The sequence below is a fragment of the Myotis lucifugus genome, unplaced genomic scaffold (genome assembly GCF_000147115.1).
Source record: "Myotis lucifugus unplaced genomic scaffold, Myoluc2.0 scaffold_0, whole genome shotgun sequence".
NCBI classification, from domain to species: Eukaryota; Metazoa; Chordata; class Mammalia; order Chiroptera; family Vespertilionidae; genus Myotis; species Myotis lucifugus.
Window position 1 is genome coordinate 51,188,687 of NW_005871048.1, and position 26,498 is coordinate 51,215,184.

Genomic DNA, 26,498 nt, shown 5'->3' on the forward strand with positions numbered 1-26,498 from the left:
TACAATAAAAAAGGAAAGTTTCCATAGGCAAGGAACAGGGAAAAGTGAGAAAGAAAACAATAAACACTTTTACATGTAGTTAATACTTGCCACCCCCAGGCTGATTTTCACAGCTGGTTTTGAGCAGAATGGTTCTGGAAGAGACCGCTGGCCTTCCAGCCTCTTTCATGCTACCTCCCATCAAGTTTTTGGAGAAAGTTTCCTTCTGATTTTTAATTATTTTATGCCTGTTATGAGGTGAGAGATTACCAAGATTTATGAGATTCTCCTTTACAATTCCAAGTGTGTGTTTTTGTATTAAGAACAAAATAATGTAATGTTTTCTTCAAATTCAGACAAGTGTCTACAAAGATGAGAGGAACAGGAGAAGGAGAGCTTTCCCTGAATATTTTCTGTGATAACAAGGTCAAGCCTTTGCAGGTCACATGATCCACCAAATTGACACTCTTTCTCTTCAATGATGTTATATTTTAAAACTGTGGTCCTAAAATTGGGGTGTTTAGCCATAGCATTAGCTTCTCCTGGAATATATCAGAAATGAATTCAATCCCACCAAGACCTATTGAATCCAAAACTGGTGAAAAGTGAGGTCAGCAAGCTCTCTGGGCAACTCAGATCAATCCACGTTCAAAAGTGAGAGCCAGTGTTATAGAGAAGTAAGTAGTATGGGCTGACGTGTGAACCACAAATTCATAGAATGCAATCCTAACCTCAATACCTCAGAATGTGTCTATAATAGGGCCTTAAAAGAGGTGTTCAAGCTAAAATGAGGCTATTGGGCTGGCCTGAATCTAATATGGATCCATATAAGAAGAGAATATTAGGACACAGATGCACAGAGGAGAGAACATGTGAGAACACAGGGAGAAGGTGGCCATTTGCAAGCCAAGGAGGGAGACCTCGGGAGAAACAACCCTGCTGACACACACACCCTCACACCCTCATATATGTACTCATACATACACACATATAGACTGTTTACACATTATCACATACCCATACACTCCTACCACACAAACACACACATGCATAAACACACACACACACACATGCACACACACATGCACACACACACATGCGCACGCACATTGCCCAGGGAGTGATGGAGCTCAGTCAGGACTCTTTCCATCCAGATCCCAGGCATCATGCACTGTATGGCTCATTTCTCACTCCTAAAGCTTTTGATAGAAGTGCAAGCATAGCAAGCAACCCTTCGGCTGATACATGAGGATTTTGAAAAGGATGATTTAAAAACTTCCCTAGACTCCAATGTGCAACTTCGGCCATGGAAACCTCCTGAGAAGCTGCTGGATTTGAGATATGCCCACTGTTATGAGTCCTGGAACACTGAAGGGTGTTCTGATAGGTATCCAAGGGCATGAGCAAATACGAATAAACAAACCACAAAACCACACCAACTGTATTTGGGATTATCTTTGCTCACTTGCAGATGCGATTAAATGTACCTTGGAAATGACCAAGTTGAGCATTTGGTAGTAGTAAAAATTCTTTGCTAAAGACTTCCTGTGAGTTAAAAACTTTTACATACATTGCCTGGAAACCTTGTCAGGCAAGACAAAAATTGATATCTATATTGTACTGATAAATTCTTTCTCAGGGAAATTAAGGAACTTTCCAGAGACCATGCAGATGGAAAGGGTTAATTCTGGACTCCAACCTGTATCTGTCTGACTCTCCCGTCAACCTGTGCTTCATTACCCCAGTGCAATCCCATGATCTCTCTGACCTCAGGCATAGTACTCAACACATCTAAAAAGAGCTTCTGAAGGTCGCCCACAGAATCACACAACTTGGCAAATTCCGATTCAGAATGTTTCAAGAACTCATTCACTATTTAGCAAATATATATATATATATATATATATATATATATATATATATAGTTTTAGCTTCTAGAGAGTTTATTTTTGGAACACTAAAGGCTAGGTATAATGCTGCTAACTTAACATGTTTCTTATTCATCAAATTGTAACTAGAGAATTAGACAAATTCCATAATATGTGCTTAGGAACCCTCTAATCTGTAAAAAAAATTATAATGCTCTTATTTATGGTCTTAATAATTTTTTGAATTGTGCCAAGAACTTCATTGTTAAACTTACCCAAAAGTAACTTGGATAGTATGACTTGAGATCCATTGTTCACATGTTTGTAACTTTAATAGCCTAAAATAGTTGGTAAATTGTGCCAAAGGAAAATGCTTTTAAGATGAATGGCAGAAGGATAAAGTCAGACCATTTATATTCATGTTATCTTTTTCCTCCTAGACTCACTTCAAGATGTGTGAATTGGGCAAATGCCAAGATACTTTTAAATTCAGAGATCTTTAAATAAAAATAACCCATATTAGGGTTGGGTTTGGAGCGGAATTCTCAATCTAATCCTATGCCTGCTTTTATGATCTGTTAGAATGCTCACTTTATTTCCCTGATTCATGGTCATCAGCCTATATTTATAAGACATTATTTTGCTTCCTTTTTAAAGCCTGGCAAAGTAAAACAAATAAAAACAAACAAATAAACAAAACACACCAAATGTATGTGGGGTTATCTTTGTTCACTGAAAATCACCTCCAGAAGTGGCCGCTTTCTATAATCACCTCAATTCAGGTCTGGGAAACCCAGAACTTGCAGGTGTAAGCAGATCTCCCTGCCCCAGCCTGGGTCCATCAGCACCTTTTCAGGTGCTCAGTGTGGCTGGCGGGACATGCTGACAATAGCTACTTGCTGCAGGACATGCACCACAGAAGGGCTGGTAGAGAGGGGTTTCAAGTTTGGACTAAGGCAAATCACTCATTCTTCCCTGGCAGTGATGAGAATCCAATAGGGAACTGAGAAGAGGAGAAGCATGCCCTAGGGGGCCATATCAGTAGCCCACAGTTGCCAAATTAAAATCAGTAATAACCTGAAGAAGAAAATACCCAAGTATTCTGAAAATAACTAAAACTAGTTTGTTCTTTCTGTTTTTATTTTTATTTTGATAGAATAAAAATGAAGAAACTACATCCTAAAGGAGAGAAACAGACATAAAAGTCTTATTTTAGTCAAATTAAAAGACACAGTCATAGACTATTGGGGTGACTCTATGGTCTTTAATCAGTGCTCCTTTGCACCACCTCACAATGCCAGAAAGTCTCATTACTATATCCTGGCAAAGTCACCTCCCTGTAATAAAAGCAGTTGTAATTCTAGATTAGAAAGACACAGGGTCATATTTCATTCCTATGGGAATTATTGTAATCTAATTCCTTTGAGATTTGAGCTTCTCTTTATGCAGCCACCAAAATGCATTCCTACGCAGGTGGCATGGTACTCACAAGCAGCCGTAGCTTTGCCTCCATGGACTGACTCTGTCCTTGAGCTTGTTATAGCAAGTGCTGCCCCCTGGCACTTTCCAGAGGAGAAGCCGGGTGGGGATGAGCAAGGACTCACAGTCCTTGAGAGGGAAGTTGCTGCCACTAAAATGAGGTACACAGGGAAGCACAGATGTAATGGGCCATCCAGAAAGTCCTTTGACCATTGAGTCTCATTTCAGAACAGGGAGTGATCTGGTGACCCATTCAATTCCACCTGTCACTGTAAAATTGACTTATGTGGGAAAAGGGGGAGGGAGATATGGAATTTTACTTTAAAATCAACCAGGTCATAATGTGAGCATTGTGTCAAGGGATATGTATATATTAAAATCTTCAAAGAATATTATCTTCCCTGGTAACCTATCCTAATGAGTCATAACTCAATGTCAGAGAGTCATTCCCCATATCTAACCTGAATTCTTCATGCTGTCATCTAAGCCCATTTCCTTTCGTTCTGCCTTTAGTAAAAAGTGAGAACACTAGCCGGCCTTCATCTCACAGGGGAGTTTTCATATGTTTTAAATATAGGTGCTGAATCACTCCAGTTGTTTCTTCTTCATGTCAAACAATGTTAACCTCTTTCATTCTTCCTCACCCACTGCATTTTTGTCTTCTGAAATGACATGTGGTGGGCCAGAAAGATGCTCTGGGTGTTCCATATGTCAAGGTGACAAACCCCAGGGGATTTCCAATCAGCAATCACCAAATATTTCTTACTCATCCACACAGTTCAAGCCATTGAGTCACAATAAAATTTTTAAATAAAGGAAAAATGAAAAGATTCATACTGCAACCCAAGTTCCTAAAAGTTTCTGGGAAGAGGTTATGTCCCCAATAAGGGGCTGGGTTACCTCCCTGAGAGAACACTGACACACAGTGCCACATAGAGAGCCTCCACTCCAGCATCTCCTCTTCTGCACCTTCCCAGGCAATGGAGCTGCTTCTGCCTGGAGCTTTGCCTGGTGCTGCAGTGAGAAAAAGAGAAGGTGAGGGGCTGCAGTGTGGTCACCGGGAGCACATAAAGAGCTCCCAGCTCTGCCTTGTCCACTCAACAGGATGCTGACAGGACAGACAGAGGCCACAAGGGCATCAAGGATTATGCTCTGTACCAGCATGGGTAAAAAGCACTGCTATTGTAGTGATCATCTGGGGGAAATTTCATGCTGGAGAGGACAAATTGAAATCCAAAATGAGTCAATCTATAGATCAGACAATAACTCAATGAGACATGAGTTGGGGAATCATATTTTTGCTCTTGATGGTGTTTGCCATCTCTGGACACTGCACTTCTACAGTGGGAAAACAGTGGAATCTGTGTATGTTTCTAGACTTATCAACAAGTCGGAAAAGTTAATAAGCCCAAGGGCAGGATTATTTAGAGTTGTTCTAAGCATTTTTGCAGATAAAATACCTTCCATGGAGTGCACACCCTTTCCAGAAACTGGGAGGCATGGACTGAACCAGACATAACCCTGCATTTGTCATCAGCAGACAGCAGTGGGATCCCCACTCATTACAGGCTCAAGACATTGGAGCAACTCCAAGACACACTAACTAGGTAGGATTCCAGAATTAGGAGCTGGCAACTCCCAACACTCGCAGATTATCCTTGTCTGATCTGAACTTATCTGTGCCCTTAAAGCTTTAAAGAGAAAATGATTTTGAAATAGTCTACTTGGCACTGCTCCTATAAAACTTCCCAAGTACCCATTAAAATATGTATAAAGATATATAAAACCTATCACTATTAAAAATGATTATTGACAATCTACTTGTCCTACGTTGACTCTATACCCTGCCCCCCCAAAAAAAAACCAAAAACATATGAGGCAAAGCTCTATGTGAAAATGACTTTTTAAAAAGTGTCTCTAAGAGAAACTGAAATCTGTAGAGTATTATCTATCCTAAAAACCTAGCCCTGATCCTTTACCTCTTAAATAATATTGCATCTATCTTGGTATATACATAATATGGATATATAGAGCAAAACATGGACATGGAAACAACTATTGGTACATATCAGTGAGTCTCAGTGGGTATGATGATGGTGGCTGCATGCTCCTCAAAGCAGAGGATGTCAGACATCCAAATGGGGCTTCTCAAACTGCAGAGCAACCTGCTCCCAGCCCTGTCTTGTCCCTCTAAATAGTATTGAGAAAGGTTCACCTGTGAGAGTCTTTTCAATGACAGTAGGATCCCATCGTGTGGTGGTAAGAGCTTGGGTTCTGGGGCTTTGCATCACCCTCATGAGCTGAGACATGCATCTGGCAAATTAGGTAATGAAAGGAGACTCATTCTATTTGTTAAAATGGGGCAGTGATGAGGGTTGTATTCATTTTTAAGACTGCAGTAACAAAGTTGAATTATAGAGATGTGCCCAATTTAGATTCTGAAAAAAATGACTTTCTTTAATGTATCTATGAAATACCTATAAAAATAAACCCATAGATGAGGTCTTAAAACCTCAATGAATTCCAAGGAGCAGAACTTCACAGTCCTCAATGCTGGGAAACTAGGACTCTTTTTAAACCAATTTGCAGCTAAAAGGAGAATTAAAAACGATACTTCCAAACATCTCTGAGGTCAATAGGAAATGTTTCAAGGTCTCAAAGCACATGCCTGGTGAATAACCAGGGGAAATGTCCAGAAAAATGAAGAGATTCTTTATAGAAAGAAAGGATGAGCAGGTGAGGTGTGGGCGGGTGGGGTAAAGCAACATGTTCCTGGGAGGTGTGTCCTAGAGTGTGAACCTTCCTGCCACATCCAGAGACTAAGTCATGTGTGAACAGGGGAAATTGTCCAACATTCCTGGCCACAGTGTTATTGCAAAATAAAGAGATGCAGTTGGATTTATTTGAGATTCTTTCCCGGCTCAAATCTCTCCAGCCTTGCTTCAGAACCTGCCTGGGTCAAAGAGGTCAAACCTGCAGGAGTGACGCCTTCTACCTTTTAATAGCAGTGTCCTTACAATGAAATAGGGAGCACCTACTAGCTATTTAACTTTCCCATTGCCTTAGGTGCTGTCCATCTTCAAGGGAAGATTTGGCTCCAGAAAGAGAACAATATGATCAGATGTAGGCTCCTGTCTGGCCATAAGAGAACTAATGAATGCTGAGCAGTTTAGGGCTCTGGGGGGGGGGAGAGGTTCTGGAAGGAGTTTGCTTTTGCACTTGGATGAAGGGGCTTTTGCTGCCTGAGCTGAGTTAGTGCATCTCAAGCACCTATGAACTTGGAATGTAGATTGCATTACAGAATGAAAATAAAGAAAATGATACCTGTGTCGGATAAATTAAGCATTTCTATCAAAATGTCGACCAAAGTTTAAAACACCATGAAGTAGGTTCCCTGTTGACATATTCAAAGAAAAAACAATATCCATTTCCCCTATTTTATTAAATTTTTAACTGATTAAATTGCGGATACGGATCATTTTACAGCTTATCAAAGGTCCTGTGAAATAGCAAATGAAACTACGTGTGTTGTTCTGTCGGTGACTGAGGTTGAAATGGCCAGAGCAAGTGAAAAGATAATTTCTTGTGCATAAGATTCAGTGTCTGCACCAAACTGTTACAATGTTTGTTGCTTTAGTAAACGTGTCCTGTTTGCTTGCAAACTCCTCTAGAAACTTCACAGGGAAGTATCCTTTCTGACACAAAGAGGAAAAACAGCCCTGGGTTTCTTTCTGTCTCCCTAGAATTAAACTTGGGGGGATGGGGAGAAGGCAATGAAGGAAGGGGGGAAAATGACAAAAAGAGATAAGCTGGCACTTCCTACTTGAAACATAGCGGTGACCTAGTTTGTATTTACAATGTGCTAAGTATTAACACATGAGAAATCTATTAAAGCAAAGTATTTATTAGAAGAAATATAAATAAAACAGCAACAAATTGTGCACTCAAAATTAACTACAAGCAATTTAGCTTCGCTGAGCTGTACAAAAAAACTAACATGAAAGAAACACAATCATTGTGTTAAACAAATGTCGATAGTATAAAGGGAGGCTAAAAGTTCACGGAGAGAGAAGAAATATCTCTCTGATGTTGATGAAAAAACGCGTGGATGGTCCTGGCTGGAGCTGCGATATGATCTGCACAATGTGTTCACCATATACTTTCCACATGAGGGGAGAACGCTGCATATTTTCAGAGTTAGCTTTAGAGGAAATAAAGCAGAAACGAAGAACTGGAAGTCGGTGTCAGCCTGACATTTAGGGTGACAAAGCCGACGATGACCTTAGCCAGAATAGCTTGGGAGTAGTTTTGATTGTCCAGCGAATTGCTTTTCCTTTGGTATTCCCTCTACATTTTATCATCAATTAGGAAGCAAACATGAGTGATTTGACTTCGAGGGGGGGTATATGTATTGAGATAAAAAGATTTTAAATATTTCAATCCTTAAAGAGCTTATTTGTAAAATGAACATTGTAAGGGAGTTTTAAACTACACTTGTATACTGCGTTTTTAAAACCATCCTATTTGTATTCATCACCAGGGGGCTGTCATAACAGTGCCACAAACTGGGAAGCCTGAACCACAGAAGCTCATTTTGGTCTACCCAGACTTTTACATTACTGCCACTCAAGTTTTAATTTTAAAACAGTCAATTGTAACAAAAATGAAGGTCACTTTACCATTTGTAACAATTAGTACTGCAGCTGAACTATTGCTGCAAAAAGTAATTACACCTCTAAAACAAATTATAGTTGTGCAGTCAAATCCAGGAATGCTTTAAGAACCAGTTCTTAGCCTGCAGGCCCAGCCACAAGGTCGGGAATGTTTATCGTCCCCTGAGAAAGGACAGCAGCCTGCGTGGGTGAGTGCACCAGGGCAAGGCACCTGTTACACACAGGCACATACATTCACATACATGCGGGGCGGGCCCATGTATATTTCCACCCACACATGTTCCTACACACCCACACATGCTGACACACTGATATACTCACACACAGTACAACACGTACACATACAGTCACACATAGCCAGTGACACACTCACACACAGTGATGCACTCATGCACTCTGACACACACATGCACACTTGGATGTACATAGACACACAGGCACACTTAGGCGCACTGAGAAACACACTATTGCTCACAATATCACATGCATATGACACCCACACACTCACATGCGTGCTAATACACAATCACAGTCCCTCACACACTCACATATATAAGACAGTCACACAGAGTGAAATGTCACACATACAGAAACTCTAGCACACATGCTAGCATGCCGACAGACACCAATTCACTCACATCCACAACACACACTGTCACACTCACACACAGAGTGAATCACTCATGCTAGTCACGTGGGGAGAGGCAGGAAACAGTCTGCAGGGGGTGGTTTTATGGTTGGGCCTGCAAGCAATCCCATGACTTGACTTGGTTATCTTACAAATGTGGCTAGCACAGGTGTGTCCCTGGGTGGTTGCTAATAGATGTGGCAACAGAACAGGCCTGAGACTGAGCCTCTGAGTTGCCCAAAAGCATCTGGTCCCTGGGAACGTGGACCACACAGAGATCACAGATTTTTCACTTATTGCCAACACTGTGACTTTACCCACAAAATAGTTAATATATCTGAGCTTCTAAAATAAATTGTGAGCTCTCAAATAATGGCCAGGTTTACTGTCCTAAAATCAGGATGCTGTATTTTATTTTGATATTTTTTCCTGGAAGAAAGTTAGCCCTAAGAATGGAAAGATGATAATTCATATGGGGGAAAAAATACCCCAAAACTCTTAACCTTAAAAATACAGGCACATTGAAGTGATTGCAGTTTAGATGATAACTTCCTCAAATATAGGTCTTTATCTTTGCAGCTAGCATGGTGTCACCACCACATAGTAGAATGAACCTGTAGTCTCAGTGGCAACTATGTCAACCAGGGTACTGACTGAACTTGGGTGTCAGTTACACACAAGTACAATGCATGCTATTTGTTCCATGAAAGCCAAGAATGCAAATTTGGTGTTATCCCTAGTAATCCTCTTCTGCATCTAGCCTTGTTCAAATAAACTTAGAAAACATTTTGTGTAACTCCTGAAATGTATGTCTATCAGCAAGTAAAACATGCCTTACACCTGGCCTGGACCATATTTGTACATCATCCAAAAATTGTACCTCAGAAATTTTCTTCAAAATTTCCTGACATAAAGAAAAAATAGTGAAAGTAAGGTATTTCTAAATGCTGACATTGCACTTTTACTAGAGTTGGCTGGAGTGCTGGAGTCTCCAGAGTTGGACTTGAACTCTGGACAGTGATTGAGAACAGAAATTTAGATTGCACCCAAGGCAAGGGGACCTTTATGGACAGCAGGACCACATGGGTTTCTGCATCCCATCCACCGAGCATCCTTCACTTCCCATCAGCCCTGCAGGATCACAGATCTGTGTATGTGAGGCTTTCTTCCAGCTACTCTGGTGTCACCCCAATCACAACTCTAGAACACCAGAAAGTTGGAATGGAGGACACCACACACTAAGAGAAAAGGTGTACCATTCACCATGAAAAAGTATTTTAAAATGTGGCTAAGATCACCAAAATAGGAAAAACGGTCTAAGGCTAAGTGTCGAAGGCATATAAATGGAAAATAATCCTTCAAAAAGATGCACATGCAACTTAAAATAGCAACAAGATAAATGCTATTGTCCTTCATATTGAGAAAAATCGAAATAGTCATCATGTCTAGAGGATATGATCACCATTGTACAGGCACAGCTGAAAACCTGATAGGAATGTGCAGAATTTGGCAGTAACATCAAAATTTAATATGAGCATGCCCTTTGGTCCAGAGGTCACCCTCCCTGGAATCTATCATATATAAATCCCAACACATGAACAAAGATGTAATTACAATAACGGCCATGGTTGCATCATTTATAATAACAAAAACCAGTAAAAAATAACTTGATCAAAAGAGGAATTAAATAAGTTAGAATCCATTTTCACTTTAGATCCCAGCTGTGTGACAATTAGAAGAAATTAACATGTATACTGGCCAGGAAAGGGAACTAATAATACAATTACATCTTTAAAAAAATCAAACTGAAGGAGAATAGTATGGTATATATGAATGTTTATATCTGCACGGGTGCTGGCTTAGAGTACAACATGTACTCATTTTTGGTGACAGGAATTATGTCTTCTTGCCTTTAAAAGAAACACAATAACAACACAAAAGGCCTGTCTGTTTGAGGACTCTGCCCTTTAGCAATTCTGAAAATGCCTTCCTGACATTTTCCCTGTAACTATCAAATGCTTAAAAATAAGTGTGTATAAAAACCTTTTGGGACAGGAACACACATTCCAACTTATTACAACATGGTTGTTATTTTTACCTACACCCCCTGCTACCACATTCCAAGAGCAATTTTATTAACCCTTTGGGTCTCCAAATGATCTGCATGTTATATTTCGTGTTTTGTGATGGTAATTATCGACAGTAATGAATGCCGCAATTATGCATGAAATTCAATTTTTGGAACCTTGTGCCTCATGTTAATTATTAATCCTCTCCTAGAATACCTTTGAGACCCACTCCATGTTTTATTTAAATCTCCTCATAGACACATCTTCTGTGTGATAACTCTCCAATGTGTCTTGGTGGGGAACGGTACTTTTAACCAAAGGCTTTCTACACAACTACAAACACAACAACACTTTATTCAAATAGATTCTTCCCAAAGAAGAAAAGACACTTACACAGAATTTTGAGCATCTTGACATATTTTCATGCCATCCTCAGGAATAAATATTGAGTTTCTCTATAATAATCACAAATGTAAAACAAGTTAAAACAACTCTATGTTAATTAAGGAGGTTTTCAGACTTACAGACATTTAATTATTGGCTCAGTCCAAAATGAACCAAACTTTGTAATCTTTCCTCTTTTATTTCCATTATTCTAAATTAACTTGGGTTTTATATATTTATGTCTGGATTTAACAAATCTAAGTGCCTTCACTCTTTTTTTTTCTCCCTCCTGTTATCAGACTATGGAAGGGTCTCTCAGCTTCTCTCTGCAGCTGTGCCCTTCACCTTCACTGCTGAGAGGGGAGCTCATCTTGTTGTTGAGTGAATACCAGTGAATGTAGGATCGTCATCAGAGTAACACACAACTCTACCAAAAGGAAAATGGATTTCTGGGACCGGCCTTTTAACTGTAGAGATTATTCTTCATTCCTGACTTCTTTCCAATTATAATATATTTTTAATGATTCTTCTTTCCAGGTGAGCTGATGAAAGATAAGATATCCCTGGGGAATGTGTCTCATGTTGGAGGAAAGCTGGGGGAAGTGGGAATCCAGGCCAACATTGGGTTTGCAACCCAACTTGATCACTTTGCAGCTGTGTGAAATCCAACTGCAATTTAATCTCAGTTTAATTTAACCCTGTTTTTTTCTTTTTTTCATATTTAGACGTGTTGCAATGCCTGCAATGCAGACTGAGAAATGGAATGATGTTGAAAAGCTATCTGATGGAGCTGGGCACATAGTAGGTGCTCAAATATTAATATCATTGTGGGGTTCCATTTCAGAGAGAATGTATTTTCATCTTAAAACCAAGTTTGGAAAGATCATTCTTCTCATTCCGCTGCCTGCCGTCCTGGAGAATTGATCTGTGCACCACGGAGAGCAGAGTATGGGGGGCAAGTTTTGCAGACAGAAAGATAAAGCTAGTTTGAAGTGTGTCCTGCTGGATAATGGCTGTGGCAACACAGGACATTCTCCAAGCCTCTTTTCTCATCTGAAAGGGAGGGCACAGTTCTTCCTGGGGTTTCTGTCAAGACCAACGGCCAAAACAGCAATGGAACTAGCACATAATATCTGCCAGGCTCCTTGCAAGGTGTCTTATGTCCACTCTCTTCAGTGTAAAACTGCATCCTGATTCACTATTTTATTTGTGAAAGACAGACAATTAGGTCTTGGATGTATGATAACCTTGGTCTCCAGATCTAAGGAGGAGACAGTGGGAGGTCCTGGAGAAGAATTCTGCTAGAATGCCACACAGGCATGGTGTCTTATGCCCTTGGACAGGGGCGGGGTAGAGAGGTAGAAAAAGCCGGAAACACACCGGGCTTGCAGTGTGGCCTTCATGTACTCCATGGTAAAGCAGGGCTGTCTCTGGTTCCTGAGTTTTACACCCTTTAACTTCACCCTTTAAAGAAAGACAAACTGGGGTCTCTCCTCCAAATTCAAATTTCTAAAAGGATGACATCACCAGCACAATACCCACCCCTAAAAGAAAACTCTGGGAGCAGAGAATTCTCCAGATGACTACCCCAAGTGGCATACCTTAACAGGATCCAGCCTCACAAAGGTGGAGTCAGCTAAGCTCAGCCATCTTTCTTTGTCAACATCTACAAGAGGCTGCTTAAATCTGGCACTCACAAAGACTATAAAAACAGTCTTGAAAACAATTGAATTTACACTAAGGGAAGAAAAACTATACACCATTTACTGATAAGATAAAGTGTGATTAAATATAGCAAATTAGTGTTGGTGTTATCACTTGGGTTGCGGGTGAATTTCCCGCCAAAATATAAGATGGCGCGTTAAAATGCCTATATCTTTTGAAGTATGGGTTCGATTGAAATGAAATATTTGGTAATACGCAGTTACAATCGGCCCGAGTTTACATGTTTCCCGCACTCCACCGCAAATCTATATGAACCGAGTTAAAGACGGCTCCCGCGGAGTACGCGCAATTCACGCGAGCTGACTTAACTCGTTTCCTGCAACCCAAGTGTTAACTTTCTATTGGTTCACCCTCAGCCTGATGTAGGCAAGGATGCCCTTGAATGAAGCTGCAGACCCTCCTCCCATCCTGCTGGGCTGCACACCTTTGGCCCTTCTTCTGCAGGTTTTTGTCTCAGTGATAGAATATTCTGGGTTTCCTGCAACAGTTCCAAAGAGAAAATAAATTAAAAAGTGTCTACATCAACTGAAGTTTTAATATCTTTGCTGAGATTACAGTTTTGTTTGTTAAAATTATCTTTACCAGGAATAAGATTTATCTCTATACTAGAGGCCCGGTGCATAAAAATTTGTGCACTCAGGGTGGGGGTCCCTCAACTGGCCTGTGCCCTCTCACAGTCTGGGACCCCTTGGGGGATGACCACATGCTGGCTTAGGCCCGCTCCCTGGGAGATTGGGCCTAAGCTGGCAGTGAGACATCCCTCTGGCAGCCCGGGAGCCCTCGGGGGATGTCCACTTGCCAGCGTGGAGCAGGCCTAAGCTGCAGTCAGACATCCTTAGAGCTGCTGAGGAGGCAGGAGAGGCTCCCACCACCACTGCTGTACTGGCAGCCATCAGCCTGGCTTGTGGCTGGGCAGAGCTCCCCCTGTGGGAACACACTGACCACCAGGGGGCAGCTCCTACATTGAGCATCTGCCCCCTGGTGGTCAGTGTGTGTCATAGTGACCAGTCATTCCCAGTTGTTCTGCTGTTAAGGTCAATTTGCATATTACCCTTTTATTATATAAGAGTTCCTGGCCAGCCTGGGTGAGGGACTGATGGCTGTTTGCAGGCTGGCCACAGCCCCTTCAGGGTAGGGGTCCCCCCTGGGGTGCATGGCCAGCCTGGGTGAGGGGCTGAGGGCCGAATTCAGGCTGTTCACACCCCCTTCAACATGGGGGGGTCCTGCTGGGTGCCTGGCCAGTCTGGGTGAATGGGCTGATGGCAGTTTTCAGGCTGGCCAAGCCCCCCAGTGGGGACCTTCACCCCATGAAGGTGTGGCCAGCCTAGGTGAGTGGCTGATGGCTGCTTGCAGGCTGGCCACAGCCCCTTCAGGGTGGAGATCCCCCTGGGGTGCCTGGCCAGCCTGGGTGAGAGGCTGATGGCTGTTTGCAGGCTGGCCACAACCCCCAGCCACTCAAGTTCCCAGTGGAGGCTGGCTGGAAGCAGGTATCTGGGATTTATTTGTCTTCTATAATTGAAACTTTGTTGCCATGAGCGGAGGCCACAGCTGGCTCAGGGCAGGTGGGAAGCATGGCTTCCTCCATCTCCCGGGCAACCAAGCCTCCTGCTTGCTCCAGCTCTGTGGCTGCCGGCCGCCATCTTGGTTGGGTTAATTTGCATACAGTCACTCTGATTGGCTGGTGGGCGTGGCTTAGGGCATAGCGAAGGTACGGTCAATTAGCATCTTTGTCTTTTATTAGTGTAGATTATCTTCACTTTTCCTCTTTCTATAAAGAGATTTTGCCTGGCTGGTGTGCTCAGTAGTTGAGTGTCAACTTATGAATCAATGATTCTCTCTCATCATTGATTTTTCTAGCTCTCTATCCCTCTCCCTTACTCTCTGAAATCAATTTTAAAAAAATCAAATGAGTGTTTCTTTCAGCAGCATCTAGCAACAGCATTTGTGTAATAAATGATAGCAATTATGGTCAAGTGTACAAAGTGTAACTTCCTGTTTCTATTAACATATACTTAGGGTCTTCATTGTTACAGACTCCCAGAGATCAAGCTCATCAGGAAAAGAGAGGCAACATGACCCTTGGAGCCTTGCAAATTATGGAGAAACCACTTCTGGTAGAGCTAACTGCCAAGCAAATTTATTTGAGATTATGTCATTGAAAGATCTCAGTTCTACTAAGTTTGAAATTGCCTGACTTTTGAACTAGGTCTATTGAAAAACAATGTTAATTGATGTGACTATTAACTATCAAGAGTGGATGATGCGCTCAAGGGTTCTTAATGGCTAATTAGAAGATGATTCTGAGCAATGCTCTCTAGTCTCTCAAATAACCCTGACAAATTACTATACAGATGATTGGCACAGAGACAGGAGCTGAGAGAGGTGAAGTCACTGCAAGTCATGAGCAGTGGAGACAGAACCAAGTGGAAGACAGGGAACAGGTATGAGATGTCTTCCCCTGGAAGAATTGGGTGGTCTCTCAACTACCTTACAGGAGCCAATGTCCACCTCTTTGTTTACTACCAGGATAAAGAAATCTATATCTGCCTAACTATCCTATAAAAATGGGAGTTGAAGAAATAATGTCTGCAACTCTTTACCATATAAGGAAATGCAGAAACAAATATCTTCAATCACTATACTATATAGAAAAAGGAATCAAAAAATCAAATTTGTATAATTACCAGGAGCAGTTAAACTTCCATAGACATTGTCCTGTTTAGTATTTTTTATGCAACCATTGTTTCCACAATACATTTGACCTAGTATTAGAAACAAGCAAAATTGCAATATGATAAATGAAAGATCGAAAGCCAGCAGTGTCAGTCTGATGTGGAACAAGTCAAAGTCACTTTTTATTTATTTAGTCTAACTACACATTTGTGGCAAGACTTTTAAGATAATTTAGGATTTCTTTGGAGGAAGGGGGTAGCCATCCCTTAAAAATCGCAACCCTGATTCAATTGTGTTAGTTCCCTAGTGTCTAATTTGTACAGCTGAACATTCAATAAATAAAACATACAAAAATATTTTGTAGAAAATGTGCCCTTCACTGTATTGATTTCTATCAAAGCTATCTAAAATTTTGCAGGCTTGACCTTTTCTTCTTTAAAGACAAAATATTCTCCCAAAGTGACAACATTAAAATGTTATCATGTAGAAAACCCTTTTGGTAAGGTATGTGTCATCTGGACATAATGGATGATAGTATCCACCTCAGAAAGCATTACGCATGCAGCCTGCTGTCCTAGGCAGTGATCAATGAGCAATGAGCAGATGGCCTGGAAATATGTATTTTGTGTCCCCAAAGCAGCATCTTGAGACCCCATTCCAACTATGACCATGCAGCCCCAATTCTTAGGAATCAAGTGTTCCTTGCTGTAGCATGTGTCTCAAGGTTTTACCCATTTTTACTACAGTTTTTTTCAGGACCTTTCCTTTTCAGCGGGATCATTGATTTCCAGACTTAGTCACCAATATGGCAACCTTAAAATGTTAAGCAGAAAGGCAGAGTAAGGTTGGAAACACTGGAATTCCTATGGTTAGTGATTGCCAATTAAGTCATTTATTTAGAGAAGTTACTATAATCTTTATTTTATTGTGGATTATTTGAACATTAAACATATGCAGAATATTTATAGGGTCAAGACTGAGAAGGGTCAAGATAGGAAAAAAGTTGGAGCCCAACTTTTAAGCGATGGGTAAAAGTACAGTAATCAAGATACATATTTTAATAAATTTTTTAAAAAATAAAAATTATTGCAAAATATTCATGTGTTGAGCTTCACAGCTCTCAGAAAGCCTCCTTGTTATGACCCAACCATAACCCTGTAAATCAGGACAATAGTCCTCCATGTCAGACACTGGGAAGGCAGCTTAGAGTTCAACATGCGCATGCACCCACCCAGTCTGTGTGCAACAGCACAGCACAGGCAACTTGTCCCTGATGTCCTCAAGTTCAGGTATTTCCTAGGAAGTAACTATAAATGTAATTTTCTGAACTAATAATAATAATTAAAAAGAAACACAAAAAACAGAGGTGAATCTGTGAATTTTACTATGTCTATGGGATACTTCTCCTGAGAGGCAAACTTGCACTTTCTGAATGAGAAGCACTATCATGTTCTCCACAGAACAAGAAAGGAAGTGACTGGACACACGTCAAAGATGGTCATCCTGAGAAATTAGCACTCATAGGTCATGTCACAGAAGCACTCAGAATGTGAGCCACGAGGAAAGGTGACCTCAGGTTCTAACACGTGGAGGGAGCTCTGATTTATGAACTATCAGTGGGACCCAGATGAACTGTTTGTAGGAAAACTCTAATGCACTTGTTGAGTAAAAAGAACAGATCTCTTAGAAATGGGCACAATGAACTCTGTATGTGAAAAAAAAAGTGTATAATTGCATGAAAATTCCCTAAAACTCACGGTGAAGACACACTCTAAAGGACTCTTCTAAAGATAAAAGGAGAGACAAACCACATTGTGGTTGAGAAATAGAACAGACCACACTTGCAAAACAGAACAAATGAGCTGTGCACATTTGTGGCACAGATCACAAGAATGACATAGTGCAACGACATAGCTCTGATGCGAGATTCCAATTTTGATGCATCTGCGCGAAGTCTCATTCAGCTAAAATACTGTATCTGATAAATATCAAACTTGCTCTGCTGACAATTTTATCTTCCAGAAAGTAGAGAGAGAATCAAAGACAACTGTTACTCAGGAATTAATGGTGAGCAACAGGAACTGACTGTTGGCTAAAGTAAAATAGACAGTAATCTTTGGGAAAAGACTGTGTCATCATGGAGTTCACTATGACCGGAGAGGAGATACTCCCTGGCAGAATGAGAGGAGATCAGACCAAGCATAATTCTGAAATTCTCAGAGAAAGATGAACAGATTTTCAAAAGTGTGATTCTAATATATGATGTGGCTACTTTTAAGAGAAAGAGGAGAATAGGGGCGGGAAGAGGACAGTGAGCATATATAATAGACTCTGAAAAATATATATTTCATAAGGACATGTGTAAAAGATTAAAAGAAGGTTTTGTGGTGTAAATAAAAATAAAACAATTAAGATTACACACTAAAATTTTAGACAGAAAAGCTAATCCTTAGAATGACCTGCAACTTCCAAAATGAATAAAGACAAAAATCAGATTCTCAGACAATGTTTTCAATTGTGAAAAGAAGAGCAAAGAAGATTTAGACTCACTGCTAGAAAAAGATGTCCTGAAAACAGAATTTCCCCAAAACTTTTTCATCATAGTGACCTGCAAGGAATATTACCTTTCAAATATATATCTGAAAGACTTAACTTCCTGCAATTCAATAATTTAAAAAAAAGATAATTCAATAAAATTGGGGAAAAGATTACAGTGGACACTTTATATAAGAAGACATAAAATGATCATTGATCCATGGAAAAGTGCTCAACCTCACATTTATCATCAGGGCAATGGAGATTCACATCACTACACCCACCAGATGCCTAAATTAAAAAGATGATAGCAGCAATGGATGCGAAGAATGTGAAGCAACTGGAACTCTTGTATATTTTTGGTGGAATTGGGAAAAATCTACAACCAATTTGTAAAATGTTTGCCTATCTCTTACAAAATTAAACATCCAGTTATCCTATGGGTTGGAAATTCTAATCTTAAGCATTTACTCATAAGAAAGAAAAACATGTTCACATCATATATGTATAAGAATGTTCATAGCAGCTTTAATAATAATAGAAAAAAAACCACACTTGAAATAGGCAAGGTTTTATCAACAGGAAAATGGATTAACATTAGGATATGTAATCCATGAAATGTTATTGAGCAATGAAAAGGGATGAGCTTCAGATAGGGAAATATCAAAAACATTAGGTTGAGTGAAAGAAACTTTACACAAAATAATACATAGTGTGTAATTCCATTTATATAAAATTACAAAATTCCAAATCAGGTAAATCTAAATCTGGTTAATAGTAAACAAACAAACAAAACTACAATAAAAACACAAGAGCAGAAACTGCTCTGGAGGTTATAGGGATAGGGTTTTAGCTAGTAAGGGCCTGAGGGAGTTTCTGATACTGTGTAATGTTGTGTATTTTTATAGGGGTTTGGCAACACGGGTGCACATGTTTGCCAAAACTCGATAAGTAAATACCTAGGATTTGTATATTTCATTGCATGTGAATTTACAGCTGAACAAAAACCTATAAACACATATTAAAATCTAACTACTAAATTCTGCAATTTACTGTGAAACGCATCAGGAGAAAAGAAAGACTGATGAACAATAGGTGGATAGATGTGCAAAACAAGTATAAAGTGTTATTTGCAGAATATAGGTGGTGGGCATATTGGCATTAAATTTTTTTCAACTTTGTAAATTATCCTATATAATATAAGCCCAATATGCAAATTGTCCCCTCCACTGGGAGTTCGACCAGGAGTTTGACCAAGGGGCAGGGCTGGCCCACCAACTTTGGGAAGCCCCTGCCCACCCCGCCGGTCAGACCCCATCCATGCATGAATTCATGCACCTGGCCTCTAGTAATAAAATATTTGAAAATATTTATACAAAGGAATGAAATAGTGCAGAATAGCAGTTTATAAAAGTAGCCCTAGGTGTTCTTTACTAATACAAAGCTTTCTTGCCTAGGTATATAATAGTAAAATAAACTGAAAATTTGCAGATGGAGTCACTGATCAAGATTAAGGAACAATGGAGTTTCAAGTAAAGTCAGAGTATAGAAATTTTACCAAAGTTGTGCACTGTTTGACCTGCTATTTATCTTGCAAAGATAGCTTGTGAATCACTATTGCCTTAATACATACTTATTTGTTAATTCTTGGCAGTCTGTAATTTTTAATTAGAGTTTCTTGTGCCACAAATGCCATTTTATTTTATTTTTTCTACAATGGAATTATTTGTTATTCATCCCCTCATTTGTTAATTCGGCAATTATTTACTAAGCATCTACTATGTGTCAAGCAGCATACAAAGCACTGAGAACTGAGTGGAGAATAGGAAACATACAGCCTTGCCTTCCAGTAAATTATAATTCCAGGGTATTGAGACCAAATACAAGAGCCAGGATGGTTGAAGTCCTGGTGCATCTATTCTATTGAAAGCACTGGTGGTATGCACAGTGGTGGAGCAGAGGCCTGGAACTATGTTATCCTGATTTGAAATCTGATGACTGTTCTAAATGGAGATAGTGGAGTTGAGAAATGGAGATAGTGGAGTTGAGAACTCTGAAGTTTAGTGCAGATTAAAAAAAATGATGTAGGTGAATACTTAAACATGTACATGTAGCAAATTAACCCTGTCGGTCCTTATAATGGCTGTCAATTTGAGTTTGTTTAAAACTTAAAGGAAAGCATACTGTCAAGGATAAGGAGCAGTCACTGCCAGCCAGCAGCAAAAAACTGGATTGCAGGTGTGTCCACACCTCCCACCACACCCCTTTCTGGGAGGGTTCTTGCCTTCCCCCAGTTACTTGGAAGATGCCAAGCTGGGAGCAGAGGAAGTTGTATCTGGAGACTTCAACTTTGAAATACCCTGGAAATAAAACAATAAAGATGTTAACTTGGTACTTTGAAATTGAAATTCACAGAAATGACAATGTCTATTAAAATAGCTACCAAGAGATGGTTTGATGAAATGGTTAGTAAAGAACGGATGATTAAGATGAAATACTGAGGTTTATCTCAATGAGTGCAATTCATCTTCTATGAGGGCCAATTTCAGCCTGAATATGAGCCCTTTGGGTGGGGAGAGTGGCTACTTCACTCACAGCTCTAACCCTTAGCACCTCCCCAGCACCTGCTGCCCCAGGTCTGACCACTTGGTGGGGACTGAGAAGGAAAGTCTGCATGCATCTCTGGGTTAACTCACTCTACATGAAAGGATTACTTTTTGGACTGTAGTGAATTGACTACATTAAAGCAAATGCTATTTGTTTATTGTTTTTAAAAAGATATTTGAGTGCTATGTCATATCTTCTTTAAATGGAATATTTGCATTTGTTCTCAGCATAACAAAACTAATTTAAAAAGTGTACACATAAGAAAAATGAGTTATTTTCCATTATCCTATAGAATGAAAGCCTAATATGCTGTGTCCAGTCTGGTTGGCCATTCAACCAATCAAAGCATAATATGCTAATGATATGTTAAGGCCTCTCAACCGCTAGCTATGATGTGCACTGACCACCAAGGAGCAGAGAGTCAACTGGTCAACCAGTCACTATGACATGCACTGACCACCAGGGGGCCAACGCTCCAACCAGTAGGTTAGCTTGCTTCTGGGGTCTGGCTGATCGGGACTGAATGAGATGGGCCAGACATGCCCTGGAGTCTCTCTCTGGCTGACCAACCTCCTGCGTCCTTCCCTGGCCCTGATTATGCACTGGTGGGGTCCCTCGGCCTGGCCTGCACCCTCTCAAAATCCAGGACCCCTCAGGGGATGTTGGAGAACAGATTCAGCCCGAGTGCAGAACGACCAGTCACTATGATGCACACTGACTACCAGGGAACAGACACTTAATGCAGGAGCTTCCCCCTGGTGGTCAGTGCAATCCCACAGGGGGAGTGCCACTCAGCCAGAAGCCGCGTTCATGGCTGGCGAGCACAGCAGTGGTGGCAGGAGCCTCTCCTACCTCTGCAGCAGTGCTAAGGATGTCTGACTGAAGACTTAGGCCCACTTCTCATGGGAAGCGGGCCTAAGCTGTCAGTCGGACAACCCCCAAAGGCTCCTGGACTGCGAGAGGGCACAGGACAGGCTAAGGGACCCCTCTGAGTGTACAAATTTCATGCATTGGGCCTCTAGTGTCAAATGACTGAGGTGCTTCATTTAATTGTGGCCATGCCCACTTAGATGTAAATATGCTCATAAATGAAGCAAATTTTAAAACTGTCATATCATTAAATTGGCTTTTCAACAGACTTCTCCCCAGGCTTAAAAATGGGGTTTGCCATCTTGTGGCCCCACTCTTTTGTTTTGAGAATGTTCTTAGGATGGCACAGCAAGACACTGGGGCCCTGAGCTGATGCTCCTGTCCCAACAAGAGGAGTTTTAAAAAGTGGTTCTTAATGGGGTGCCTCTCCTTACTCCCTAACTCAGACATTTGGCAACGTTTGGAGACATGTGGTTGGACCAGCTGGGGAGGGAGAGAGGTTCTAGTAGAAGTTAGTGGGTAGAATCTCAAGATGCTGCTCATTATGGAACAGCTATCTATAACCAAGGCTTTGTGGCCCAAATGTGAACAGTGCCAGGATCATGAAATCCTGGTTTGAAATTCTGGCCAATCTGGTATTTGAGGGGGTGGCAGAGGATTCCAGACAGAAACTCCGTGTTTGTGGATTGTCTTCCCGGTAGCAACAGAGGGCCATGAGTGTGGAACAAAAGGGTAATCTCCATTGCCCATCATATTTGTCTCTTGAGAATGTGTATTCACAAATTTAGTGGAAATTCCCATTTCCTTTGCTTTATGGTAGATAAGTGTCAACTTATTATTTTTAATGACTAAAATAACTTTGTAACTGTAACAACAAAGAAAATGCAATCTGAGCTATATATATATTCCATATAGAGTGTCTGATTTTGAAGCTGACTTAATGCTTTTGCTCATGGACAGCTGTGCACACACGCTTTCATTGTTTTGACCTTTGGCGCTGACCCCAGCTTTCTCTTTGTTGCTCCTCTGAGTTGTCTTCCTTTTGAACCAACTCAAAAAATTATTTTTCACTCTGGAGTATTGTTGAAAACCTTTGCTTGCTGAAATTCTATTTCCCCACATTTATTTGTATTGTGATTATTTTCAGTTCATTTGTGCACACTTTTTAGAACCAGCTCTATTTTTTATATTACCTTCTGGGCAAAATTGGAAAGTAGTTCCTTTTGAAGAGTAGTTTCTACTAGCATGTAAAATTGCAGAATACATTATGTGTATATATACTTATATACATGCATATATTATACGTATGTGGTACACACATATGCAGGCACACTCATATCTGTAAAACCTTAACTTACACAGTTAAATACATGTTTGCCTCCTGCGTAAAAGATGCATCATTAGAAGAAGTAACTCAGCAGTCTAGCTGGAGTTCAAAGTATTTTAGGAAATGCTTTCAGGGATCTCAAATTAGTGGCAAGAGTTTCTGATGAAACACCCAGAGCCTCTGGGGTCAGCTTCCAGGAGAAAGATGAACAAATAATCTCTGTCAGGGTGAGAAACATAATTTATGTTTTATCAGGAAAGCCAACAGGAAAGTGATGGAGTCTGTCCTCCGTGTGTGCTTTGAGCTCCTTTGTCGCCTACAGATGCTGCCTGAGAGTTTGCTCAGATGCGCTCCCCTTACCCAGGGGCAAATGTCTCGTCCCCTGTGACAGAAGCCGTGCCAGGGAGAGGGACAGGCTGGTTGCTTTCCCTTCAGTTCAGCTCCACACTTTAAAAGATTCCTTAGAAGCATCACATTTGAGAGTTGGGAGAGTTCATAGATGCTGGTTTCCTGGGTTTATAAATGAGAAGTTTGATGGGCAGAGTTATAAAGCTACTTGCTCAAGGACCCACTTTTAGGTAGTGACAGAACTAAGTTTTAAAACCAGAATGGCTGGGTTTTAATCCAGTGTTCTTTTCACCAGAATTGCCTTGGAAGAAGAGATATTTTTCTCCAGTTATTTCAGATTTCAGATGCAATTGCCTCTCCTTTCAATTCCTAATCTTCACAAAACAGCATAATCCTCACCACACACAAGAAAAACTTTCTCACTATTCTCATGAATGTGGGGTGTCTCCTCTAAATACCTGTAATAGCATTTAACTAGTTGATCACACACATTGATATTATATGTTATCTCCCCCAAATATCATTGTGAAAAGAGACCATTATTTAAGCTTTTTAAAAAATCTTCACAATTTCTAGATGCATCAACAATAAAATATAAATAAATATAGCCATCAACACGAATATATAAATGCATGAATATATAACCCTTTTATTAAAATCTTAATTAATATCATCCTGAATTTTTTTTGCTATTCTTTAACTTAAAGCTGGAATTTACTATCATAAGTTAGTTGAACCTTATTGAAAAATTCTGGTGATGGTTAATAAATCTGTATAGCTCTCTCTAATTCATCTACCAATATTTTAATTTCTACAGACTCTTCTTCAGAATAGTCCTATCTCTCTTAACATGTCTCCTTTCATGGTAAACTCTATTTTTTGTTGATATTTTGTTTTATTCTGTACATACAATAAACTTTCCTTTGCAAAAGAAAGTTAATATAGAAATTTAATATTAGCAAGGCAACTAGCAATACTTTACATTCAAAATTTTAGATACATAATTTTTATGAGGTTGCTTTGTATATTTTGAGAAACCAGCTCCTAGTTTTAAATTGATTCTTAAATTTAATTTACCACTAAACTAACTTCATGCATTAATAGGTGCTCAATGGAACATTGTGCAGAGTTGACTCTCATCACAGTGCACTGACTCAGTTATAAGAAACTTACATAAAATTGAGGCCTAAATGGCAAAAGTTGGAATAAAGTTTAGTCAAATAAGTATTTTAGAATGAAGCACAGAGGCTATTAATATCATGGCATTATATACTAATAAATAGAGTAAGCAGTATTGCTATAGAAAAAATTAGAAAACCAGTCAGCAATGTAATAAAATAATAACTGTGTATTACAGCTAACACAAAGAGTTTAAAAAAAGTGAAGGAACCTCTAGAACAATTTTTACAAAATTTAAGATGTGTTATTAATAAAATATTTGTAATAAAATTAGTATTACTATTGGTTCCTTGACTTTAAAACATCATTAGCTCATTTCCGTAGTTGAATACCAGTGTTTCAAGGCGAATAACAACCACTACTCTATGAAATATATAGATAAGGCACAGCTTGAACTCAGAACCATTAAAGTATATGAAATAAACCAACAAACGAAATGTTGCACATGCCATGTGTTAAGGACACTGGAAATCAGACACAACCATGCTCTGCTGAATACTCGCTACACACCTGGATATTGGGATGTATGCACAAGCACACAGACTATGACTAGAGAACATGCATGACAGAAGACAAAGGCACATTAAAGAGAGAAATAAAGCTACCACTATTTTTATGAGAACAAAATAAACCCTACTTTATAAAATACATCTCACTTAATTCTCTAGGAAACAGACACAGAAGTGCCCAAGACTACAGGATTAATGAAAGGTGAGTGGGTCTTGAACCTGGCTTCTTATTCTAGGCACCCACTCTACATGGAGCTGTTAACTGAGAAACTGTAATATTATTTTGCCTTTTTTGCAGATTAATCTAAAGACATAATCAATTTGGAAAATGCATACTATCACTATATTTGTTACTGAACCTTTGTAAGTGTGACCACTGGAGTTTATTTATCTATCCATTGTTGCTTTTATTCAATATGCGAGCCTTTCATTTCCAGTAAGTGACATGCCACAAATATCCCTGTACATACTGGGATGGGAGTTTCTCAGCTGGAAACTGTCCATATGGACAGTGTGGATTGCTAGGTCATCTCTGTAAGAGGGGATGAGACACCCTCCAGAGGGGAATTTGCATGCCTTGGCTCATGGCTCATCTGCTCCAGGGGTGCCGTGGGGGGCACCATCTCAAGGTGCAGTGATAAACATGTCACTACCATAGTGTGGGATGCCCTCCCACCATGTAGAAGTTTAGCCATAAACAAACATCCTGTAAAAACTATATATATATATATATATATATATATATAGATCTGTGATTTCATTGCTGGATAATTGAGGGCAGAAGAAATAAAATAATCTTGAAAGTCTGAGTGATCCTGTAAAATAATCTTGAAAGTCTGAGTGATCCTGTTGAAAAATTTACTTGGATTAAACAAATAGGATAACATAAAAACTCCTTCTATATTTTATATTTTATATGCAATCAAATTTCTTGAGATAAAGAAAAGTCTACTTATTGGGACAATGATTTTGTGTGTGTAAAAGTATATTCTGTGATAAGCAATGTTTGTAATAGCTTAGTCAATAGTCTGTTGAAAGTTAAAAGATTAATGGTATTTTTTAGCAAGATTTGGCTTGAACTTAGAAATGCAACTCTGTCAAATAACCAATTAATATGATTATTTGACAAAGTTTGAAAGGAATCATATACAATTTTATTATGATATTGTCCTCCAACACAAGAGAGGGAAATGTGTATTCTAATGAGAAAAGAAGAGCTTTGGCATGAAAACTAATTTAAAAGAAAGAAAAGCTTTCAAGACCAAAAATGTTTAGTCTAGATACTAATGTTTAGGCTCTGCAGTGCCCAAGAAAATGTGACTTCTCCAAGTCAATAAATCTTGATAATGGCCCTCCCACCAGTCAACAGATCACATAACTTGAGAATTTTTTTCAATTTATGGGAACAATTGTCCTTTCAAATCTGCACATGATGGTATGGCAAGGATGTAAATGCATGGTGGAGAGGATAGCCCACTGTGGTGTGGGCGTGTGTGGGTTCTGCCCCCTCCCCCATTGCCCATGGATCACAGGGAGCAGGTTCCCTGTGGATGACCAGTTACAAGGACAGTACAGCGGCTTCTTTTGCTAAGCCACTTAGTGCACAGTCACATCTCCTTCCTTCCATTTCCTTCTTCCCCTGACC